This window comes from Zosterops lateralis (assembly GCF_965231275.1).
Source record: "Zosterops lateralis genome assembly, chromosome: 3".
NCBI lineage: Eukaryota > Metazoa > Chordata > Aves > Passeriformes > Zosteropidae > Zosterops > Zosterops lateralis.
In genome coordinates, this window is record NC_139764.1 from 3,923,881 (window position 1) to 3,948,498 (window position 24,618).

General features: G+C 41.1%; 1 long non-coding RNA gene across 1 annotated transcript; it reads right to left on the reverse strand.

The window, feature by feature from the left end:
* Positions 1–19,136: 19,136 nt before the first annotated feature.
* On the reverse strand, positions 19,137–23,612 carry LOC310906947. Its single transcript, XR_014589502.1, has 3 exons — positions 23,516–23,612; positions 20,844–20,986; positions 19,137–19,862 (listed from the first exon to the last, which is right to left on the reverse strand). It is a non-coding gene; the product is annotated as an uncharacterized lncRNA (long non-coding RNA).
* Between the last annotated feature and the right edge of the window lie 1,006 nt (positions 23,613–24,618).

A 24,618-nucleotide genomic window follows, 5' to 3' on the forward strand; every position in this document is an offset into this window, starting at 1 on the left:
AAATTAGTGTAATTTGCCTTTAAAAGTTTTCCCTTTCGTGTGATAATCTGATTAGAACTGAGGCACTGTTTTATATTTATTACCCACAGAAGAGAGGTTTATGCGAGGTTCTTGCCTCATATTTGATTCAGATGTTTGTGAACTGTTAGAAAGTGTAAAACCATCTCAATAGGGTTATTTGCATGGAGCTTTCTGGGCCTCTGTTTCAGCATTATTAATACTTCTCTGGAAACAAACATTTTCTGAAGGTTCTGAGGCTTTATTTCATTTGGATACACATATAACATTTCATATCACTTCCAAAGTGCAGCAAGAAGGTTTCTCTCATGATTCTTTTTTCTGTATGAATTACCATGAGTAATGATGGAAGTATGACTCTGCAGCTCAGTGTCAGTCCCCTGCATAAACTCACCTGTGCTATTGGAGAGGGCAGGGTGATGACTGAAACATTACCTTTATTTTTTCTTTCTGGGAAAGATTAGTGCATTTTACAAATTTCAAGTAATATTTTCAAGCTGGTTTAAAGAAAGCATTTGGGTTTGTACCTTAGATAAATGACAGGCATTTGACCTCAGGTGCAACCCAAACATAAACAATATTTGGAGTGAGGGGGGATCAAAACTACATTAGCTTCACCTTGAAATGATTTATGTGACTACTCACTTCTTCACAGTGTTACATTTTTTAACCTGTTTTGTCTCCTTAAAATTCTTTGTCTGGACAATGGAACACAGTGAAGAACGTTTTAGTGGAGTTACTGGAGATGATGGGCCTGATTCACCTTGACTGAAACTTGTGAGGAATGGTCATCTTTGTAAAAGTTAGTCACAACAGAACCATCCAAATCTTATTTGGGCATCTAGGAGAGATGAGAATCCCTCTGCTCAGGAGAATGGGATACAACAGTGGTACCTCCATGCAGCAGGAAAGAATTCCACAAGATCCAGACAGAGTTATTATGTGTGTTTCTGGTCGAGGCCAGGGGAATGGGTGTGCCTTATCCCATGGCCTTTATTGCAGGCACTGTGAGCTTTTCAAGGCAAGAACAGGGTGTTTGGAAAGTGCTTGGCATGTTATGAATTCTACTGGGAATAATAATAATAATTAGGAAAAAAAGGATTTCTTGGTTTTTAGCATGAGGCAAACTTCTTGTCAAATGTGCTGTGGGCAGTGCTGACCAATTGAGTTGAAATCTGCTTGCATTTGGTGTGGAATCTGAAAGTGTTAAACCTTAAAAAAGCTTTTGTGCTGCTGAATTCACCCTTGAGGGAAAGTCACTGGAAGGTTGGGACCTGTTGCTCAACACAGAAAGAAGCAGAGCACAATAAAATTTTGAGATTCTTCCCCTTAGGCCTCAAGGCTACAAATCCTGTGAGAAGGTTGGGTTTTGCTGAGTGATGGGGGTGATAATGTTGCACTCCCTGCTTAGAAGACAGCTCCAAGGGATGACATTGGGATAGGGCTGGGAAGTGGAGAGGAATCCAGAGTTCCTGAGGATCTTCTGGCTCCTCCTCTGCTTCACAAGACATTTAGAGAAGCTCCTTTTCTGCAGCAGTAAGGATGACACGTGTGTGGAGCTGTGCTTCCAGGAATGCTCTTGGGATGCTGGGCCTTGTTTTTCCCTCTTGCCTCATGCTCCCTGTGCCCATGTCCATACTCTCAGGTAAACAGAGTTGTGATTTCTTTCTCCCTGCTGCTCCCTGTAGAACTGGAACATGTGTTCCACTGGGCACTTTCAAAGTAGGTTAAGGGGTTGTCTGGTGCTTAAACATCAAAATAATGTTGTGACCTAGTAGGTAAAAGTGGGTTTTGAGGCAGCGGTGTGATTCCAGGTAGTTCTTGTGAACTGGATCTGCAATCAGCCCCTTGAATCTTCCTCCTCTGGTAAATCATCTGTTCTCAGGTTATGTCACCCAGCTGTAAATGTTGCTGCTTGTTCACATTACCCTGTGAACCTTCCTTTTGGTCTTCTGCTTGACTGGGACTGCAGCATAGTTCTGACACAACTGGTTACATCTCAGCCAGGGTAAGAAAAAAGTGTTTTCACATGTGACCAACCACCACATTGGTTCATACAGATCTTAACAGCACTTAACTCAAGTGCTGTTATTTTTGACAAAATAAATGGGGTTTGTTGTTAGTTGTTCATTTATATACAAGTTTGTGGTGAGACAATGGGGGAAATTTTTGTGCACATTGACTCTAAATCCTTTGTTTTAGTTCTTGTCAGGCAACAGAGAAAAGGATGCAAGAGAATAAAGTTCAGTGGAGGGGAAAAAATACTAATGCCTTGAGGTGTTCATAATAGATAGCTATGACTGTGTTACCTGCTTAATACTTTACTTCCTCTGTGATTCTGAGCCTGCAAAGCTGATGAGTTTATTTTCCCATTGAGAACTGGAGCACGTGTAGTTTATAAATTCTCTGAACACATTCTATAGCGCATGTAGTAGATTCCCTTCAGCTTGCTTTACTGGTACTGGCTTTTGCATGGCTGAAGTTTTCTTGTTGTAACAGATAATCCCTTCTGAGATGAGTAATGGCAAAGAATGTTAGAGTGGTTTTCTCCCTGAGCAGTCAAGGACAAATCAGAACAAAAGAAATGTGAGCAGTCACACCCAGTATTGCATATTTGTGATCATTATGTACAGGGCACTGCTCTTGAGAATACATTTGGAGTCTGTGTTATTTTCAACTTCAGTACTTTTAATGTGGCCAGAAGTGGATTTAAGACTTTTAGTAGTTCTCATTTGTAATACCTCTTAAACATCAGTTTAGGGGAGATATTCACACAAGTTCCACTGGTATTCTGTGTGTGCACGTCTTTGGAGGATCACTTGAAAGTTGGTTTCTTAGGCTGTAAGGTACCGAGGTGCTGAGCTTCCTTTTTTCTCAAAAAAAACCCCAAAAAAACCAAACCAAACCAAACCAACAAACAAACAACAACAAAAACCCACAACAAAGCAAGTTTCATTATCCCTTTGCAATAAATAACTTTTCATATCAATTTTTTTAAAAATCCTTTTTTCCTCCTGTTTGATTTTGTCAAAGGCCCAATTAAAAGTGGTATTCAGTGGTCACATTTTGAGATCCATTCAGGCACAAAAAGACACCTTGAAGAGTTTTCAGAAGTGTTTAATATTTGGAATGTTTTCCCATGTCCAAGTCTCTTCTCTGCTGCACGGAAAACAACTCCTGTTGAGAGAAAAAAACAGCTGAATTCCAGTGACTCTCTCCCTGGAGAGTGTGAGGCTGTTAGAACTTGTTCTCAGTTTCAGCTCAGTAATTCAGTGTTTACTTCCCTGCTCTCTGGGATCCTGAGGAGGAAGTACATAATATGGGTGTAATTTGAGTACCACTCTCTAGTCCTACTCTTCCTATCAAGACTGACAAGAAAACTGCTTTAGATCACAGAGGAGCTTTCAAATTCATTTCAGCTCCTGTGCAGGGATACTCCTTGTGTTTTTTTAACAGCACTCTGGGTTTCTGAGCATCAAAATAAATTATTTGCAGAAAACCCCTGAAACTTGTCTGTGATGAATGTGAACCTGAAGACTTCCCCTGAGCTAGGTCTGGCATGAACTTTATTCACTTAGGGATCATGTTTATATAATTGAAATTTTTAACAGACCTTTGAGAATGTAACATTTTGTTTCACCTTACATGAGCAAAACAGATTATTGATGATGAAAAAAGTTGAAGGTTTTTGATTTACAATTTGTTTGCCTCTTCATTATTTCAGTATCCTACATTTACAAGTGCTTAGCAAGAAGCTCAACACTTTAAATGAAAGATTGTTCTTAGAAGTGTTATATGTGTGTATTATAAAATTGGCTTTTCGCAAGATGTGTGCTATATGATTAATAACATAGTAAAGATATAAAGGTATAAGTTTATTTCTGCTATTGGTAAGACTAGATATAAAGGGAGTAGTTGATGTAGCAGCTGCTTAAACTGTCTGTTTGGTTGGGATAACATCCAGTGAACATGTAAAGAAGACTCTGCTACTGATAACACCAACTATCAGCATCTATCACCCGCAGCAAGCACGGACCAAGGCCCAAGCTGGATGCGATAAGAAGGACACAGCCACGAAACACGCATGCTCTAAAAAGGCGGATCCAAGGAGGGATCATGCAGGGCAGTTCCTGGAATATGGAAACTAGTTTATGGAATTTCATATATCGATATAACGAGAAGGGTATTTAACAAGTGTCTCTGAGAAAGCAAGGTGTGGACTTGGCTGAATGCCAAGTCACCCGGCCGGCCGTTCTTGGTTTTTTTCTTATCTCCTAATTGTCTTAATTATTTTATTAAACATATTCCTTAAAATTTACTAAAAAGTGAACCTCGTTTTTCACAGAAGTAAATAAAATACTGTCAGAACCACCTTCTCATCCTGTCCATGGGTGTGTGTCTGACAGTTTGCACATTTACCAGATTAATTTCCATCCAGATAATTACTTGCAGAGTTTTGATGACTTTTAGCATGACCAGAGAAGGTAAGTGTTGGTAAATATTCCCAGATTTGTGAGAGTTTTAATTATTATTAGGCTAAAGATACTAGGAGTTGATATTGAAGCTGCAGTTCCAGGAATTTGGTGATTTGATATTTTTTTCCCAAACCATGTATCTGGCATTTGTTATTTGTCCTTTTACACTGACAATGTTTATAAACAATAATGCATCTGTACAAAAATGTGCACTAAAAATAACTCATTAAGGGCGTTCACCCTCCAACTCTTTTAAATCAATGCTAGAATAAATCTGGCAGTAGATCACAAGGTTTGTTCAGAAGACAAGGCTGAGAATTACCTACAAAATGGTCTGTTTGGCACTATCCTTAAATTGTAGGTGTGATTTCTATGGTCAATACACACCAATTCTCTTCTCTGATTATGTCAGCACAGCTGGAAGGTGCAGGCAGGAATGGTTGGGTAAAGGTAATGAAGACTTCATGGCATTTTGTTGAGGGGCCTTTTGGATAATTGGTTTGCCTTTCCCAGAGTAAGGCAGGGAAACATAAGAAGTTTTGAGAAATTCCAGATTTCAGGTTTGGATAAATAATTGCTCAACAATTAACCCATAAATATTTTGCTACATGTCAAACTTCTTAATTACCAGTTTGCCACACTACAAAACAGACTGGCAGCCTGTCTATCTGAAAAGAGGAAGAAAAGACTGGAAGAGGTCTGAGCTTTAAGTTTTCATTGTATTAGGATGGTCAAGTGTTATAAATGCAACGGCAAAAATCGTATTAATAAAGAAAAAAAATTATTAATAAAACAATCCCAATCACTGACAAAGAGAGAAACCACAAATAGGACGTGCAGCGCAGCGCTGGGTGGACAAGGGGTCTGTACTCTAAGGTACAGATTTCCCAAATCCACACGGAGAGGATCGCAGCCCGGGGTTTTATAGGGTTTTTCGTGTCCCGAGGCAAAACAGGTGCATGGAATAGTCCGGCAAATAGTCCAAATAATTTTCGGATGGGTTTCCCGGATTTGTTGAACTTTGCAAATAGTATTCCGGGAAGGTTCCTTTCACATGCGGATGGGGCTCGCTGGTCCATGGTTATTTCAATGTGTATTCCTCGGCAGAGAATTCCCCTTCATTTGGGGAGGAATTTCTCTGTCTGGGTATGATGCCGATTTTTATCTGGGTTGGCTAGTGTCTTTGTTCATCCTGATGGCTCCTGTCCCGTTCTTTGTCCCGGGGCTGGGGAATGGCAGCAGCCTGGCTTGGAAGGAATTTTCTACAGACTATACCTTTTCACATTTTTTATATTAACACCAATCTAACATATATTTCTATATTCTTTTATCACGAATTTTTACCCCAATGCCACATTTATCACATCAAGCAAAGCCTTTGAGCAGAGCTGTCACCTTCAATGGGTTTAGGAGTTCACAGAGGTTTGAAACTTTAAGGTTGGAACAGCTGCTGTAAATTTGGGTGATGTCACACTGAGTGTTTGGGATGTGAAAGCTGCCTTTGAGCGTTCAGAAGCCTCTTAAATGTTTGTACTGTTCAAGCTTTTCAGAAAAGCTGTGAGAGCCTCATTAAGGAGCTCCTCCTCTGTTACAGAGGAAGTTTTGCATCAGGAGTGGTGACCAGGACAAAGAGCAGCAGCTCTGAGGCAGCTGTGAGCAATTCCTTTTAACCTCATGGCAGTGTCACTTACTCAATGGGCACTAATAAAGTTAAATTCTGACAATTGGAACACCACTTGTTTCTAAAACTGAGAATTAAATCTTACTCTAATCTGATCTCCCTGGCTCTTTTATACCACACCACCCTCTGGCCGTTGCTGGGGAAGACTCCTCCTGGAAGAGCAAGCATCTGTTTAAGTTATAGAACTTTTATGTGAGAAGAAAACACCTCAAATATATTAATCTCTATATTTTGGTCTTTAAATAGAAAAATCTACCAAGGTGTTTGAACTTTAGCTGGTCAGCAAAAGAATTTATTTTGCTGTTTGCTGTTGAAGATCTATGCCTTTGCAAGGTTGCCTCAGTGGCTTAGCACATCTTGCAAACACTTCACTTTCACCTTTGCTTGCAGCAGCAATGTCAGTCACTGCAGCCTTTGCAAACTGCATGGTAAGTTCCCTCCAGTGCAGCCATTTGGAAAAGATCCATTTCCCCTGCAAACAGAACAGATCCCATTTGTATCCTGGAAGGAAAGACTGCCCCAGAACAACCTGTCTCTCTTTCAGTTGACAGCTTTGAGTTCAGTCAGAGGCAGGCAGAGATTCAATTCTTTTCTAACATATCATTTACATGTTTGTTTTTTTTTTCCCACAGGGGTGATTTTCAGGGGTGGTACTGGTGGGTTGGGCTTCCTCTGAGTTCTTTAGGGAGATTTATTGGTGATGTACAAGCCTATCAACTTTTGTTTTACTGTGGCATTGCCTGTATCTATAGCCACTGGAATCCAAGAGCTTTGTTTACAGTCTTGGATTCCAAATAATTCTATGCTTTCCAGCATCCTCAGAAGTCAAGGATGTCTAGGATCATTTGGAGAAGAGGTAAAAAAAAAAAAAAAAAAAAAAAATCACAAATCAGCCATAAACTGAAAATGGCACATAGTGGTCATTTAGAAGTGGCTCTTGAATATTTACTTCGTGGTAATAAACACTGAGTTGTCTTAGTAAAACATTTTTTCCTCTTATGCTGATTTACTTACTCAGTTTAAAAGCAGTAAAAATATAAACCCACGAAAAGTTACTATAACAACACAATAACTACAGTGACATCTTGTTAAAATAATCATTTTAGCCGTGGGCCTGGTGGTGAACACAAACACAAGGACTCCTTATCTTATTGGAAGAATATTTTTGCAGGGAATCCTGCATTATTTGGAGCGTGTTAATTCTGTTCCAGATGTTTTATATGCTACCTGATAATCATAAGCTGTGACATGAAAGAAATACAGAAATAACTGCAGCTCTGACTCTTCTTTGTTGATCTCATGAAGGTGTGTGCTCAAGTCAGCCTGGGAAAGCAAGAGAGAAGAAACAAATGCCTCAATTAATCATTGTAGAAAAAAATTCCAGATCTGTAAGTGTTTTGCCCAAGAGAGGAACTGAGGATTAAACTTCAGGAGCAGCCAATGCTTTAAACATTTCAATGAAAAGGTCACATCCAAGTGGCTTGTAGCCAATATCACTTACCCTGGCTTTTGTATTCCCTGTCAGTCACAAAGGGGGAACACACACATGCTGGAAAAAGGTAATTGTTGCAAATTAAAGACTCATGTAAAATTAGAGAACCATCCAAATTCTTTATAATTGCTCGGCATGAGTTCTAATAATGCAGAGTTCTCTTTTATTATTATTTTAAAATGCAGCCATCTCCCACAGACTAAACAAAAGTCCCCCAAGACAATAGGAGCAGCCTGTGAGTAGAGTGTGTGGAAATGCTGTGCATAGCTGGAGCTGGCAGGTGAAACACAGGCACACAAGTTCTCTTTCAAATAGGAAGATTTAGATTTCTTTTACTTGCCTCCCCACCCCTTAACTCCATTCCATATTTTAGCTGCAGATAAGGTTTTTTTGTTCTGCCATATTTTAGATCTACCAGCCTTTATTTTACAGAGAAACATCTTTTTCTCTTGTTGGGACGATAAAAAAAGGCCCAATTCCCTGGTGCTGCATGGCGGCTCATCATGGCAACTTAAAAAATAATGATCTTTAAACTTAATTCTTGTGAAATGCACATGCAACAACTATTTTTGACACATTATATGTGATAACAGTGTTAATTAACATTAACAGTGTTAATGCTTGAATATGTTACACACTGAGGAGGAATACAGGATGTTTTCTTGCAGTCATTAGACACTGTCCAGCTTTTTTTCTTATTCCATTTGAGCTTTGCACAGGTGTTGACCCCTCTGTGCTCCCTGCTTCAGGTTCTGCTGTTCTTGGTTGAAGTCTAGTGCTCTTAGTGCACACAAAAAATGCAACCCACCTGCCCAGTCCTCAAGGAAATGTCAGCAGCCACTGATGGGAAGAGGCCTCCTAATTCAGAGGTGATTCTTTTTGCTTTGATGCTTTTTAGCACCTTTGTTGGCATATTCTGATCAGCATGATCCCAAAATAAAGCTAATTCAGGCTGACAGATGCTGTCACATGTTCAGTGTGGATGGAGTTCACTGAGATTTTGCAGTTCTAAGTTACCTAGTGCTGAAAAACAACTGCTAAACGTTATCACCAGCTGCTTTAAGTGATAAAAAGCCAAAATGTTGTGCTCAAGCATGTAAATGCAAGATATTCTCTCAACAAAGCGTTGGGAAAAAATACCAATAAGAAAAATACCTTAAAGAGGATTTTTAAAGAAATCAATAATGTCAACTGGACTCAATTTTTCTGCTTGAATTTGTGCCAAAAATCATTCAAATTTTTGTCATTTCCCCTTTTTTCAGAGCACTTTTTGATTCAGACAACTGTGGAATTTCCTGTTTTGTTTTTGTTTTGCTACTGCAACTAAAGCAGCCAATAGCCAAGGTTATAGTACAAAACCAAACTTTCAGTAAAATTTGAACAAATACATCTCCTCCCCATGTTTGCAGTTTCTGTTCTCAGACCAATTTTCTTTTGTGGTGATTTAATCTTTCCAGAGTCTGCACGTTCACTCATCTTCATGTTCCTTCTTGTCCACAGTGATCCCTGTTTCCCTTTGCAGTGCCTGTTCCAGTGGGAGATGTGTATTTTTAATTATCTGCTGTCCTTATTTGAGGAGATCTGTCCCTGCACTGTATAAATGTACTTTGCTTGTTCCTTGGTGAGTAGCCATGCATGGCAATTTTATTAGAGTTGTAATTTGCTTTCTCCAAACATTTGCAGCTATCACTGCTACATCTGTAACAGAAATTCCTGGGAAAGAACGTTTGAAACTAATCCAGAGTTGTTTTAATTTTTGAATTGTGCCTGTGCACAGGTGGGTTTCTGATTTTAAAGAAGAATTTTTCCTGTAGATACTTAGATCCATTTTTCCTGACACTTTTCTGTAGTTATTACCCTCATCAGTGGGGTATAAGAACACAGTATGATTATGATAATAACAATAATAACAACTTATTTATTCATCCTTAATATATAGTTTTTTCTGTTTGTTTTCAAGAGGTTATTCAAAAAATAAAAAGAGCATTTGGAGAAAATGCATTTGTTAGTAATATAGTTTAAATATGGATGTTTGTCTACCAGTGTTAAAGCAACAGTTGGGAGGAGGAAGCCCTTGAAATGTTTTTGGTTCGTTACTGACTTTAGGCTCCTCCATAATTCAGAACTTCACAGAACTGATCCAAAGCCTTCAAATCATTGGGATCCCTTCGAATGGCCTTGGTGTATTTTGGAGAAATTGCCACCCACAATGTTCTCCTTTCCTGAGCAAGGGCAGACCTGACAGCATGTTTGTGATCACTCTGGAGATACCCATGGCACAAACTTCCTTTATCTGGGGCTGCTTGGCCAGCAGTACCATTTATCCCAGTTTTAGGGGAGCTATTAAGCTTTCTGTGGGAATCAGACCTCCCCCTCTTACTTAACACCAACATTTTGTAAAAAGAATTGTGAAAAGCTGAATAAAAAAACACACAAAAAAAGTTCTCCAAGTTCTGGTTGTGAGTGCTTGGAAATAACAGCAAGGTGCTGCACTGAGTTCTTGGGCTTTATCAATTGCTTGTAAATAACCTCAAGCACTTGGTACTGAGGAATCAAAGTATTCTTCTTTTAGTGCTATTTTTAAACACAAAAAAGGCCTCTCTGGTAGGTAACAAAAGGATTTTAAGCTTCTACTGGATGTGTTAGAAAAAGAAAATATCCCTTTAGGTACAGGTTGCTACCTGTATATTAATGCTTAGCAGGTTATTTCAATAGCATGCAAGTTGAATTCATATTCTATATTTGTTGGTGGTGAATTTGTAGAGATAATTGTGAGTGACTTATAAGTTCTTGGGGTCATTCCTGTCTGTAGCTGAGTAGAATTGTAGATTATACAAGTTGCCTTTCAAGTTGCCAACAAAATGATGACTCAAGTTCACAGCACGAGTAGCCCATGAAGCAGAGCAGGAGCTGTAGGAGAATGGTCTTGACATCTGCAGCTTAAAGCAAGTCTGTTTTTTTAATAAAAAGGTGCAAAACCTCTTTGAACTCCTGTGCCTGTAAATAAATCCCCCCAGCTCAGCAGGGATGTCTGGGAGAGTGAGGACTGGGCAGGGTGGCGTGCCTGGGGACAAGATGTGATTCCCCATATCTCAGTTGGGGTCAGCAAAGTCAAATAAGGGAATGGGGGACGGAGAGATGCCTGATACTCCAGGCATGCTGCCTGCCAACATTAAGCAGAGCTGCCCTGAAAAAGGTTTTAGTAATTTGCCCTGCTGGATTTGAGATCCAGTGTTTTGCAGCACTGGAAATTGGAGTGGTTCATGCCTTAATCAGAATATTTTGGGTGGAAAGTGTTTCCTCCTGTACCCACTAAAGACATGCAATGGGAGTTTTGCTGTAATGACTCTTGTGAGGCTAAGATTTGATTGCACATCTTCTAATCCTATATTTCTGGGCTTATTCATCGCTCCATTTCTTCCTGTTTGACCGTCTGGAGCCTGAAGAAGGCAGATTTGGATTTTTGCCATATTTGTCAGCATTAGTAAAAACAGCATCTCTAAAACTTCTTGAGTTCTGGGTAGTTCAACAGAAAAATTTAATCACAAGGAATCTGAAAAACACTCATGTGCCTAAATAATTCTGGCATTTAAAATATCTGTATTTTGAGAGCATTTTGGTGTAGAGCGTAGCTTGAAAGATGCCTCTAAGAACTTCTTAATGCTGGGTACAGTTTGAGGAAAAAAGGCTGGGAAGACAGAGTGGAATCCTGAAAACTATGAAAAAAAATTGCATAATTAATTTGCAATTTATTACAATAGTTTACAGCAGATATAATTGCTGTAGTTAGTAATTGTTTGTAAATAGGCATTGTCTTAGTTCCAAGACTTGCCTTTAAATTTTTGGCTTGCAGCATTATTGTATCTGATAGTGAAATAGATGGAGCTGAGCTTGACTTGGGTTCAGTGCTTTATTGGGCTAGAAGAGATAAGTGCCTATTCCTAAAATGTTGGAGCAGAAGGTGAATGAGGTCTTTGAAAATAAAACTGTAGGGAGAAATTAGAAAGAAAAGCTGTGTGAATGACTTATAATCACTGCCAATGCCTAGGAAAACTAATTTTTTTTCTTTCTAGTAGTCTTTAATAGCATTTTTACTGTATTCTGAGGTACTGTTTTGTAACTTGAAAATGCCAACTTTGTTGTTCTATGGTAAGAATTTTTCATGCTTCAGTGACAAATAATTTCTCCTTTCTCAGATTTCTTGTTTTCAACCAGGAGCCTCGTGCAGCTCGTTGCTGTCTGTGAACCACTTCCAAAGCACCTTCAAACACACTGAAATCTTGTCAGCACCAGAGCTCTTTGTTAGGGCACCCCAGGACAGGACAAAAGATGCACATGCAGGAGTGCATAAGGTCATTTGATCAGTGTGTTGCCTTCTGAAAGGCTGGGTGACCCTCTGAGGGGTGAGTGCTTCACAGTGAGATTAAATTTCACTTTATAGCTCCTTATGGATATACATGAATGTTGAATGCCCCTCCTGTCCAAACCTGGTGTCTGCTTCTGCAGGGAACAGACCTGTACCCCACTGCTCCTGCCACTGAACAGAAAAATCTAGGGGATGTGTGGAAGTACCTGCAAAGGAGGCAAATCTTTAGGCTGGCTTGGGCTGGGTTTGAAATAAGTTCAACAGAATCAACCAACTGCCACCTTATGTTGAATTCAATAACACTGAAAAATTGCAGTGCCTAGGAAATGAAAAGCTGATCTCCAATTAACTCCTATGTGTTCAGTATCAGGCAAGAGAGGAAAAAAAATCCAAATTAAACAGTAGCATGTTTGTCATCCAGAAAATTTTTTACTAGAAACACCATGAGCTGGCTTTTTGAATCATCACACCAAGTACAGAGCTATGTCTGCATGTAGGGCTCTGTCTGGGCCAAACTCCAAATTTCAGTAAACTCCATGGTAAATTGAGGGGTGCTTGTTCTGAACTTTTTTCCACATATTGAACTTGTGCTGCCTTTAACTGGGAGTTTTGTGGCAGTAATAAATGGATGAAAGTGAGAAGTTTGAGGACAACATGCAACTAAAGAGGCACCAGACACCTTCTGGCCCTCTTCAGGAAGCTCAGTCTTGTCTGGTACAATTTGGCTTTTGGAACATTTTTCTGACACTTGTAGGCTGAAAAAGATTTTGGTTACCATATCTGGAAAACAGAGGGATGAAAATTACCCTGGAAAGTCCTTCTGAGACCTTTGCAAGTAAAGTTTTCCTTTGTCATATCCTCAGAAAATGCTGTGTAAGAGAATGTTTGCACCTGCTGTGTCTCCTATAACTATCCTGAACTCAGCACTGGATTTTGTGTTCCTATTTTTAAAAGCTATCTTGCTAAATAGGTACAGAGAATGTTCCCTCTGGAAGAGGAAGGGAATAGCAGTGCAGCACTAGAGGAGCACCATGAACTTGGCAGGCCTTGTATCAGCTGAGAAAGTGAAAGGAGGCAGATAAGAGAGCTGAATAAATTAGCATGGGTTTTGTGTGCACGATACTGACTTGCAACTCTGGCAATGTCAGGGAGGAAAAACTCTTTTTTAAGTCTTTCATGTAGCGTGAATCACCTGAGGGAGGGATGGAATAGTCTCTGAAGGAATTTATCTTACCTACTGCTTCAGATGGAACAGATAAACCTGAAGAAAATACTTTGCTTGGGTTGCAAGCATTGGAATAAGTGTCTGCAGAAAGAAATGGCAAAGCAGGGATATTGCAACCAGACTTGTGCCTGCTGCCTGCCAGGTTTGGAGTCCCTTTATAGAAGCCAGCAGCCTTGCCTGGAAAAAGAGCCAAGGAGTTGCTACAGCTTTCGAAAAAGCAGGGAAAACAAAGAGCAGGGAAAGTCACACACAGAGCTCCTGTTTGGATGCTGTATATGATTAGGCTGAGTGTGTCTGGGGAATAGAAAAGTTACAGTTTAGTGGCTCCTCCCCCCTCCCTAGTATTTTTTTAATACGTGTTCAGCAGCGATTCACTGCAGGGCTGGTCTGTGCTTAAACTTGCCTGCTTTAATTAAACTGATCATTTAAATTGATGTTAATACCTGAGTGTGTGCAAGCATTCAGTACTTTTTATGAGCTTTGTGTGAACTACGAAGCGGATTTAACCAGTTTGATGAATATTCCCAAGTGTATTTGGAGAGTCTTAATTACCAGCAACCAGTTTTTCCCATTCTTTCACTTTGTGTGTGTGTAAGTGTTCTGTTTTGGGCAGTGTGTTGTGCTGACAGTTCATTTGGGATTATTCATGACTGCAGAGAGTCATTCTGGAAACTCTGTGAGTAGTAGGAAGTTTTTTTGTGTCTTGATCTTTGAGTCTTTTCTTGATTTATGTTGACGTCTGAGAACTGGGCAAAAATATTGGACTGAAATTCCAGGGAAAAGGAATTGCTTGCTTATATTTATTTGACATTTCATAGTCTGTGTGCATATAAAGGATCTAGAATCTGTCATTGATTTCTCCTCCAGCATCAGACTGGCAAAACTGCAGCTTGCTGCTTGGCAAAGTGCTGATCATGATGTCAGAGCATGCATGCACTCACCCCATATATATATATATATATATATATATATATATATATATATATATATATAAAAATGAAAGTGGTAGCCACATTAAATGAAGTGGCTTTTAAGGGAGAAAAGCAATAATGAATCCAAATAAATGATACAGAACTCCTCTAAAAGGATCATAAAAATGTAAGATGGTAGAAGCATAGGCTGTTTCAGTGGTGTGATTTAAGAGTGCAAATCCATATGAGATGAAATATTTAGAGAGAGCTGGAAACTTGTAGTTGCAATGAATATTATCAGGTGATAGCAAATGTGGAGAATGTGAAAAAGTTCTCACCACTCGTGTTTGTAATAACTTGGGGGAGTTTTATGCCTGTTTGTACTGACACATATTCATGAATCCAGTGTTAACTAACAAAATTACATAAAAGTACTTTATAGGCCATCTGCAGGGTGGCAGATGCACAGGAATAGAGTAGGAGAAAAGGAGCAGTGGTAGGAAGTTCTGGGTGGTATCAGTGGAATTATTCCAATGTGCAGATGAGAAAATTCTTCATCTCCTCTATTAATGTGACCAGAGCTGGTTGTTTGCTTTGTTTTTTTATACATTTAATGAGCATTTCAGGCGGGAAATTGAGAGGAAAGCAGCTGTGAAAACGGTTTTGTTTTTTAATATGAACTAATCTAAGTTATAGTCTGGGTTAGTCTGCCACCACCATCAAAAATTATCATTTATGAGTAACGAAAATCCCCAGCAGAGCTGTGTTCCACAGGAGGTGTCTCATCCAGTGAAAAAGGCTTTGCAAAGGATCTCCACGCTTTAATTCCACACGAGGTAACTCGGAACATGCGGCACTGGAAGCAGACCTCAGCCTCGATCGTGGGATACACAAAGCAGCTGTTTTGCCTATAAATAAACCAAGAGCCTCTTCTCAGTGAGGCTTTTTTCACAGATAAGCCGTGGAAATGAGCTGCCACTTGTAACTGTTGGTGTTCAGAGTTAAAGTATGCAGTAGTAGCAGGATTCACATTCTGGCGTGTGAAAGTCACACTGGCATCAGGTTTCAGCCTTATCGCGTTACTATCACGCTGTGGTGAAACCACTTGTGCTGCAAGAGTTAAACCCGTCAGCTTTTCTCTTCCTAATCCCCCCGAGTGCCACAGGTTTGTATTTTAGGTAGAAAGCAAAACTCCACTGCACTTGGTCAAAAACATTTCCATGTGATTATTTTCTTTCCATTTCTTTGTAAATGTCTACATATTTTTAATAATTTAGCAGAGAATTTTCTTGGGGGTTGGAGGGGAGCTGTGGAATACTACTTGGTGGGTTTTTTTTTTTTTTTTTTTTTTTTTTTTTTTTTTTTTTTTGTTTTTTTGTTTTGTTTTGTCCTTCGATTTGTGGTTTGGTTTTGGCTTGTTTTGTGTGGCTTTTTCCTTCTCGTATTTCATGTGAATCCAGGGAGGAGCAGCATTAGGAATCGCACGGATCTTGCGGGCTGGCTCAGTGCCCGAGCACAGCCTCTCAGTGACCAGGGGGTTTTGGTGGCTCTGCTCAGCCCTCGGCACCCGCCGTCACCGGTAACTCAGGTTCCTGCACTTATTTAACGCCGGGAAACCAATAACAGGAGTGTTACCCTCACTCTGGTGACCTGCTCCCAGGCAGGTGGCTGCCCAAACCCGCTGTATTCCTGCAGGTGGGAAACCAGCAGTTTTCCTCATCAGGGAATAAAGCAGGAGCTCCGGATGGAAGCAGCGAGCCGAGGCAAGGAGAGGCAGGCTGAGCACCGGTAGCGTTAGATCCCGCTGGGGCAGAGCTGCAGCCCGGGGCTCCCGGTTCCTGCAGGGAGGAGGAGCAGCCCCAGGTCCGGGATTGCAGCGACTGCTGTCGGCCGGGCCGGGCACACCTAGCCCCGGCTGCTGCTCCCGCTGCATTTCCAGGGGCTGCCTCGGGGCCGCGGCTGCAGCTTCTGCCAGCGCATCTCCTCATGGCTTGGCTTGGAGCGACGGGAGAAGCTCGCACTCTGAACCTTTCTGTCCTTTCTCCTGAGTGGCAGCTGGACAGCAAAGACACCACAGAGCCTTTTGAAGGAGCTTCTTACCCTGTTTGGGACACAAGGCACAGCTCATCCTCAGAGGAGCTCTGTGCCCCTTTGCACTCTCCCTCTCTTCACTCCCTCTTCTCAACAGCATAGCCAATTCCGAAAACAAAAGGGAAAAAAATGCTTTAGTTCTATTTAATAGGTCTTAGTGTTCTTGTATTTCCTTTGTGGCTTCTGAGATTTTCACTCCTGTGGAGGAAAATTTGAGGGGTTGGAAGTAGATGATCTTTAAGGTCCCTTCCAAGCCAAAAGCATTTTATTATTATATTTCTGTGATTTCTCTGTCCAAATCGGTAATCCAATTCTTCCTTCTCTGCCTTAAGGAAACCAACCAAACAAAAAATCCACAGTTGATGTTTTTCTCAGTTAAAACCCCCCAGACAACAACCAAACAAAAATAAAAAGAACCCCACAAACTACACTAAAATAAATACTTTAACCATAGTGGGTTCACACAGGCAGTTCTAGCCAGGTAATAGTTCTAAATTTTATGATATTAGCTCAAAGAAGGTTCTTTAAGCTTTTCTTAAGCCACTCAAATCTCAGAATGCAGCTCACATGCTGGCAGCCCTGTCTTCAGAGGAGTGATTTGTTAGTAGAATATTCAGTATGTCATTTCTCTGACAAAGGAACCCCCCCCCCCCCTTTCTCTGATACAACCTCTTGTGTCGGAGGTGTTAATGCTAATGACAGTACTTTTCTCATTACAGTTCTGCATTGGTTAAAAAGAATCTTTCAAATAAGTCTGATCTCCTTCCAATAAGGAGAGGATGAAATGGGCCCAATTTCTGCCAGCTCTCCTGTGGGACAGGGTAGAGCAGCTGTGTCCAGTCAGACTTCTCTCCAGGACAGCTTTGCTGGGGCTGGCAGCTGTGGCCTTTCTTGTAGGGCAGGGAGAGGATATTGAATGTTCACCCTGCTGGTCCCTGCACAGGGAAACAGGCAGTGCCCAGGCTGGGGGCTCAGGGGAGAAAGGATGCTCTGTTGATAAGGTAATAGGCGTCTGCAGCCTCGAGGGAAACTTGCCAAAACCTTTCTCTAGTAACTGCGGGGATTATCTAAAAATCAGTAATAAAGGCGGTCACCAGAGGAAGGGAGAATACATCTTCAAGGGAAGCCAAATTCTGTGAATGCTCCACGAGAGCAATCATGGCAGGATTTAGGGTAATTGTGAGGCAAATCAGATTGAGGAAAATTGTTTCAAAAGAGACCCCTTAGCTGGCAATAAGGACCATATGTTCTTTCTTACCTCTGCAGAAATAACCATCTTTTTTAGCATATCGACCCATGTAAGTAGCTGCCACAGTCTTGACTCTTAGCATCTACAAACATATTAGTAATGAAAATAATTAATTGCCCTAAATGTCACATCAGTTTTTGCAGCTTTAGCCTTGTTTCACCTCTACTAGACTGCAAAGTGTATCATTTTAATCTGCAACACGCAGGAACACTGAGATAAATTTCCTGAAGCCAATGGAACTCTCTCCTTTTATGCCAGGAGTGATTTTGGCTCATCTGTTGCTCTGTGTTCTTCCTCCCAGATGGGCTGGAGGGATGAGGTCTTCTCCTCTCACAGCACTTTAAAACACCAATTTGCTTTGTCTGTGTTCTAACACTGAATCCTTCCAGAAAAGCAGTATTTGCTCTCAACACTGAGATCTGACTTTGTCTGCAGTGCTATGGTAATCAAGAATATCTGCTACGGAAGGGAATTCTTTAATGATGTCATTTAACACTGCCTTAATAACTGAATCTGTGTAGGACTTCAGAAACACTGACTTTTGTCTCATTTTAGGAGTAGGATTTGTACTCAAGTTACTTCACTGTAGTGTCCAGGAGCATCAGCCTTCAGGCTCCCATGTGTTTAGATTCACCATGAGAACTACATTTACCTCCTCATAACTGGTGACCTGTAAAGCATTTTTGTGGCCTTTTAAAATGTCTGCTTCCACAGAATAAGTGGGAGTTTATAGAAAGTTAGGCTTGGTGTTCTGGGAGACATCTACGTACTGTTAGAAAAAACCTGTCAATTCATCTCAGAAGGGGCAAGGAATTGGGGTTTGTTTTATTTTGTCATGACTTTGTTCTGGCAACTGTATCAAATCCCAAAAAGTTAGCAGCCAGCAGTGTGAAGACCAGCTGCTACCACCTACCTCTGAGTCTTCCCAGACCTGTGCCATAAGCACTCCTTTCTTCCTTTGCCTTTTTCCCCTCTCTCCAGTCTTAATTTCAAAGGTTATTAAATGAAATCAATTTCAGGCTTCCCTTAGCCTAATGCTTTCCATTTTTTTTTCTTCCCTGGCTTGCTGTGTCTCATCCTACAGGGATATTCCGGTATCCATTTTAACCAGCTCCTCGTTTGAAGTGCTTTCCTGAAGTCCAGACTGATGAGAAAAGTGATTCTTCTAAATACAGGTAATAAAATAAATCTAATCAAAGGCACATGCCTGGTTAGCTGAGGACTGGCCTTTTACAAATTAAGATTGGATTAAGATTCAATACTCATTTGTCTGGGACCCTTACCTACATTTTTGTTCAGTTTTTGTTGAAGATATGAACTTGAGAGAGTTAGGAATCTTTATTCAAGGTAATTCCAAGTTTTCTCCTTCTGACTGTAGGAATTCTTTATGTTATATTATAAATATTAGGTGCATTAATTTAGTTCTTAATTGTGGAGCTGTACCTCATGTATCCTTAATTTTATTTATTCAGATTCCTTAATTTCACGTGGGCTAAAATTGCACCTGGATCTTGGCAGCCAGACAGCTGGACAGAAAATTACTGATACAATTTTAACACCTCAGTGTTTGACAGAGGATATTGCTGACCCAAAGGCTGTATTTTTTAATTATATTAAAAGAAAACTTCAAAATGCTTGTTTGTTTACTGAAAGCTATATTGCAATAAGGAGACCTGCGGGTAAGGTGTGAATGTGGGCTTTGCCATTTCCCTAATAGCAGGAGTTTTAATAAAACATTAAAGCATTGATTGAGAGGTACTATTTCTATTGAAAGGTACTGTTCTTAATTCCTTTTCTTTTTCCCTGGGGGGAATTAGTCACACTGTAGTGTTTTTCTGAAGTAGAAGGTAGAAACACTGATAAAATCAGTTTAGATTCAAGGGCAGGTCATTATTTAAATATATTATACTGTGCCTATAAGGCTTATTTTTAATAAGAATGTAACTTTTTCTGCCTTAACCACTTAGATGATGAACTCTTGGGAACTATTTTTGCACTGTAATTCCCAGCAGAGCCTCAGGCTCAGTGGGCATGAAGTGCTTCTTCTCAATGGATGTGATTAATCCTGGTGATTTCATCCCATGCAAACCTCTCCCATGCAGCAATGAGAATTTGGATTGTGGTTCCAGAAACATTTCATTTGGCATCTTCTCTAGACAGAAGTGAGCAGGAGCCAGTCCTGCTCAGAGTGCTGTCAGGAGCAGTCCCATGGAAATACAAGAACCTTTGGGATCTCTTAATGAAGGAAGCAGGACTTGGTTCTTGGATGATGAGCCACTGATGATCCTGACAAAACACTCTTCTTTACTGAAGTGCTCCGTTCCTTGGACTATATAAAGCTTTTCTAGGAAGTGCTGTAGAAACAATAAGATGATTTATAGCTCTCCATTTCAGCATTCTCAGCTCTAGGTGGTTTTCCTAGTGTACTAATCCTCACATTTCTATTGTGATCATTACTGCTGGCATTGGGATGTTTTTCATGAGACAAACCCTTGGAAGGCATGTGAGAGGAGAACAGGTGTCTTCCTCTGTGTTCCCTGAAATGATGTTGAACATCTTTGTCAGTATCAAAACTTGCATCTCTCAATTTTTTCAGTTCCCCTGGAACCTTGTTTTTATCACTTCTTCTGAGTACAAAGGTGTGTCAGTGAAGTGAGATGGATCAAAAATCACAACTATGGAGACTTTCCTATTTCAAGGTAGCACTTGTCAGGCATAAATGTTTTGGGTTTTTCCCCATGTTCCTGGCAATGTTTTTATGGCAAATTGTGAAAGCTCATAAGTTTGTGACGGATAGGTGGCTTTTCCAGGTGAGTTCACCCAATTCCTAACTGAAATTTATCATGAAGAAAGTCTTAGTGACTTTACAAATAGAAAGTCACCTCTGTGGAGAGTATAAATTATGATTCCATGAGACATATTGGATTTTATTGTTATTGTTCTGATGAAAACCTGTATTGATCTTCTGCTATTTCTGTTTTAACTGAAAAAAAACTGTGCACTTTATGTTCAGAAGGATCCAAGAGGGAAAAAAGGGATTACTTGGGAATTCAAATGAAAGAAAGGTAATAAAGCCAAAGTTTTTGCCATTGCATTAACTGTAATTGAGTTGTGGTAGGTAAAGCTGCCTTTTGCTCTTTCTAGAAATAGCAAGCAGGGACACGTGTTGACATGCAGCTTGTGCTGCACCTGAAGAGTGAAATTCTGTTCATTTCAAATTGCCGTTCCTGACTTTTAGTGGTTCAAAATGAGATTTATAAAAGCTCTGTAGCACCAAAGTTAATTTGAGGCTGCTTGTTAGTCATGAGGAACAAGACTGCATAAAAAAAATTTACCTGAATTCTATTGGCACTTATTAATTTTATTTTGTTTTGCTTCTGGCGCCCATGTTCATGTGTTGCAAAAATCCTTGTGCTTCCTTCATCTTCTCCTCAAAAATTAAGAGTTATATTTCCTTTTCTGCTTTTATACCTAGTATCTGTTGATGTATAAAAGAGAAAAAAAATCATTGTTTCCTCTGTTACTCTGTGAATGCTTTCTAGTAAAACAGGTTTACTGCATAAGTGAAGAGTAAAATTGTGTGTTTAGAAGTTTTACTTTTGATAGTACTAGAGAGTGTAAGCTGAAAAAAAACACCCAAATTATTTACCCACTTCAAAAATCCCACTTTTTAATTATTTTTGAGATGAGGTGAAGGGTTAAGAGAGTATAGTATTGATGGTATGGATTATATCTGCTAGGTATCTTTTGCTTTTTAATAGATACTCTCAAAGAATTAAACATGGCAGTTTGCCAACATTTTCATTTCTTGATGCCATCAGTGGTAACAAAGGCTCATAGTTCATTATTTATTTGGTCTGCTGACAAAACTGATTACTTAGAATAATACCACTGAGTTTGTCTCCTGCTCTGAATCCCATCTTAATAAAATATCTGTTCAAGGAACAGGTGAAGTGAAAGTTAGATGTTCCTTCTTGGAATGTTTGTGAGCTTTTACATCCTTAAGAAAATACTTTCTCCATCACACCACGTAAATCTTTCTGCACAGTTGGTGCCAGCTTTGAACTTCTCAAAAAGAGAATAATAAGTAAACAACATAAAGCATTTTTCCCCTCTCTCTTCCTCTTTAACACTGTGCTGTGCCTGTGCCAGGGCTTTACCTGTGCCTCTCATCAATGTGGCAACCTGGAGAGGGGAACCCTCAGTGCCACAGGGTCGGTCTATCCATGTTTCAAGGGATTTACTTTGGTACAACCCTTCAGTGCTTGGGACCAGCTTCCCCCTAGTGGTTGGGATGTGTCTCTTGGTGGGCTTGATCCATAACAAATCCAATTTGAATTTCCCAGGCTACTCCGCATGTACGAGGCCTGTCTGCCCAGCAACCTCGGTGAATATTGGAAATGTGGATGGACATTATTTCTACTTTAGGGATGGAGCAGCAGAAAGTCCAAGTCACTGTCCTGCATCTCACAGTGGGCCAGAAATAAAAGCCTGAATCTTGTTTTCCTGCTGAATGGATTCTGAGTAGTCACTGTATTCACCACATTAAACTTTGTATTCCAGCCCCCTGCTCATTATAGAGAAATTTCCTAACCCTTTCCCATGTCTCCTCTTTCCCCCATAGCTGTTAGACCCATTCTTGAGAAGGAAACAGTAAAAGAAAGTGTCCTGGGTTGCAGTGTAGGATGTACACAAAGTATTTATTCTATCACCATCTTCATGAACTGTTGAAACCAGGTGGGCTAGTGTTTTCCCAAGGGTGTCTTCTGCTAATGGCCTTTGGGGTGTCTTCTGCTAATGGCCCATCAACACCTGGCCCAAGAGTCACAGGTAACTCCCTCCAGGGGTTATCTCTGTTTAATGGGCCATCAAGGACCCACTTCACAACTCCTCATCCTATTGTGAGATGCTCTACCCAGGGGGAGGAGCCAAGCATTCTCACCTGGATATAAGCTGGTATGTGGGACAATGCAAGTGGCACTTACCCACTGGATTCCCAGAGGACCAGAGCTACCAGACCTTTCTACAGGATCACTGCTTCAGGAAGAGCACCTCACCTGGACTGCTTCCACCATCCTGCTCAGGTTGTATTCTGACTCTGTCAGTGATCCTTTGTGTTATTGCATTTATTTTATTTTATTTTTACCCTTTTACCTTTTTTCTTATTAAATTATATTTCTGACTTGGAGCCTCTCACTTGTTTTGCTTTCAAACCACAACAGAAAGGAACATTTAAAATCCTAAAACACTCTAGATGTCAGGCAGTGAGACAATATTAATTGAAAAAAATGAAAATTAGAAGGCTCCTAAGTACATATATGTTGAAAATTTAGAGTGTTAAACCCCTTAATTATTGTATAATAAGTGTATTAATATTTTAAACGTTTATAATTGTAAATTCCTGTAATGTAACAATGAGAAGCCACCTTGGTAAGCAAAAAGGGGGGGAGCTCTTTGAAAACTGCATCCCCCTCAAGCAGCTGGAGAGGAGAGGGGAAGCCCTCATGCCTGCCAGACTGCAGCAGCCCCCCCCCACAGACGCCGGACCTTTGCCCCCGCCGCCAGGCCCACGGGAGAGCCTGCGTGGCCTCGGCGCTGCCGCCCCTCCCCCCGAGATGCTGGCCTGAGCCCGCTGCTCCCACCGCAGAATGGCTGCTGGCGTGGGTCTGGCCCGATCTCCCATCCGCTGTGGGGACCCCAGCCGCCAGAGGAAAATCGAAAGCGAAAGTGCCTGCCACTGTCACCACGGCGGCGCAGAAAACCCCTGCGCTCCCATACCCGCGACCCCCGCCGCGAAACGGCTGCCTCGGGGGAGCCCAGCATGGCCGTCCCTGTTCCCCTGCGCGGCGCGGCCCCCGCCCCACATCATCAGAGCTGCAAAACTCCCAGGCTGCCGAGCCGGCCCGACCCACCGCCGCTGCCAAAGCCACGCCATGTGCCCCCGCAGTCGCTGCCCCCACTCCCGGCCGTTGCGGCTGCCGCTTCCTCCCCCGGGCAGCTCGCTCACCTTGGGCCAACCTGGCCCGCTCCCGGAGCCCGCTCTCGCACTGCGGCGCGGCCATCCTGTCCCCGCTCCCCCGCCACAAAACGGCTCGCAGCTCCTGCCGCAGGACCTCCCGCCGCCATGAGGCCGTGCGGCGTCGATTGCGAAATGACCCCCCCGGGGCGACCCTGTACCAACATGCAAATTAAAAACCCCAATGTAACCTGGGACTCTTTTTAAAACCAAAAAAACCCCTACAAAAACAAATCAATGCAAAATTTAAACCTGCAAAACCAGTACTAAACTGTGTATACCGTAGAGTATTAATGAACAATTTTTTGTAACTCGCTGTAACCTAAAATATACCCAAGAAAAAGCAGGACCCCAAACCAACCAAAAGAAAACAAGAACTCCTTGGACCCCCAATGAGGAAGAGTTCCCAGCTCTGCAGGAACTTCAGACTGCAAAGCTGAACAAGATCCTCCTCCTCAGGGTGAACCTGGAAGGGCTGCCCGTCCCTCGAGCCACCCTTGTAAGAGCTGATTAATAAAGGCATTTTAAAGAGAAAAATATTATCTCCGCCCATTTTTAACATTAATTATACATGTAGCTGTGTGCTTAGAAACTCAATAAAACTCTGCCATTTCTCAATAATCCAGGAGAACAACTTGTTCTGTAAAAGGCATTTTCTAACTATAGACAGGTATCAATTCCTTTATTGATTGGATTGATTCCTTCCCCTGCTAATGCATCTGCTGTCTTGATGAGGTGACTCTGACCTGTAACTTCACTTCTGTGGTGGAGGGGGTAAAGAAAAGTGTTTTTTTTCACAGTGCTGTCAAGGCACAGGCTCTACTCACCAGTGCTTTGAAACACCAGTTGTGAAAACAACTTATCATCCCCAAAGTTGCCTCATTTCTGGTCACTTAAGCAGCACACCAATCTATTCTAATTCCTTCCATCACCCAAATATGTTAAGAGAATGAAAGCAGTCAGTCTTGGGTACTCCCTGATGTTATTTTTGTCTCTGACCATAAATTTCACTTGTTCAAAAGCTGATGAGCTTTGTCATTGTGGGGATCCCCACACTGGAATGAACTCCAGGGTCCCTTTGCCTGGGAAGCATT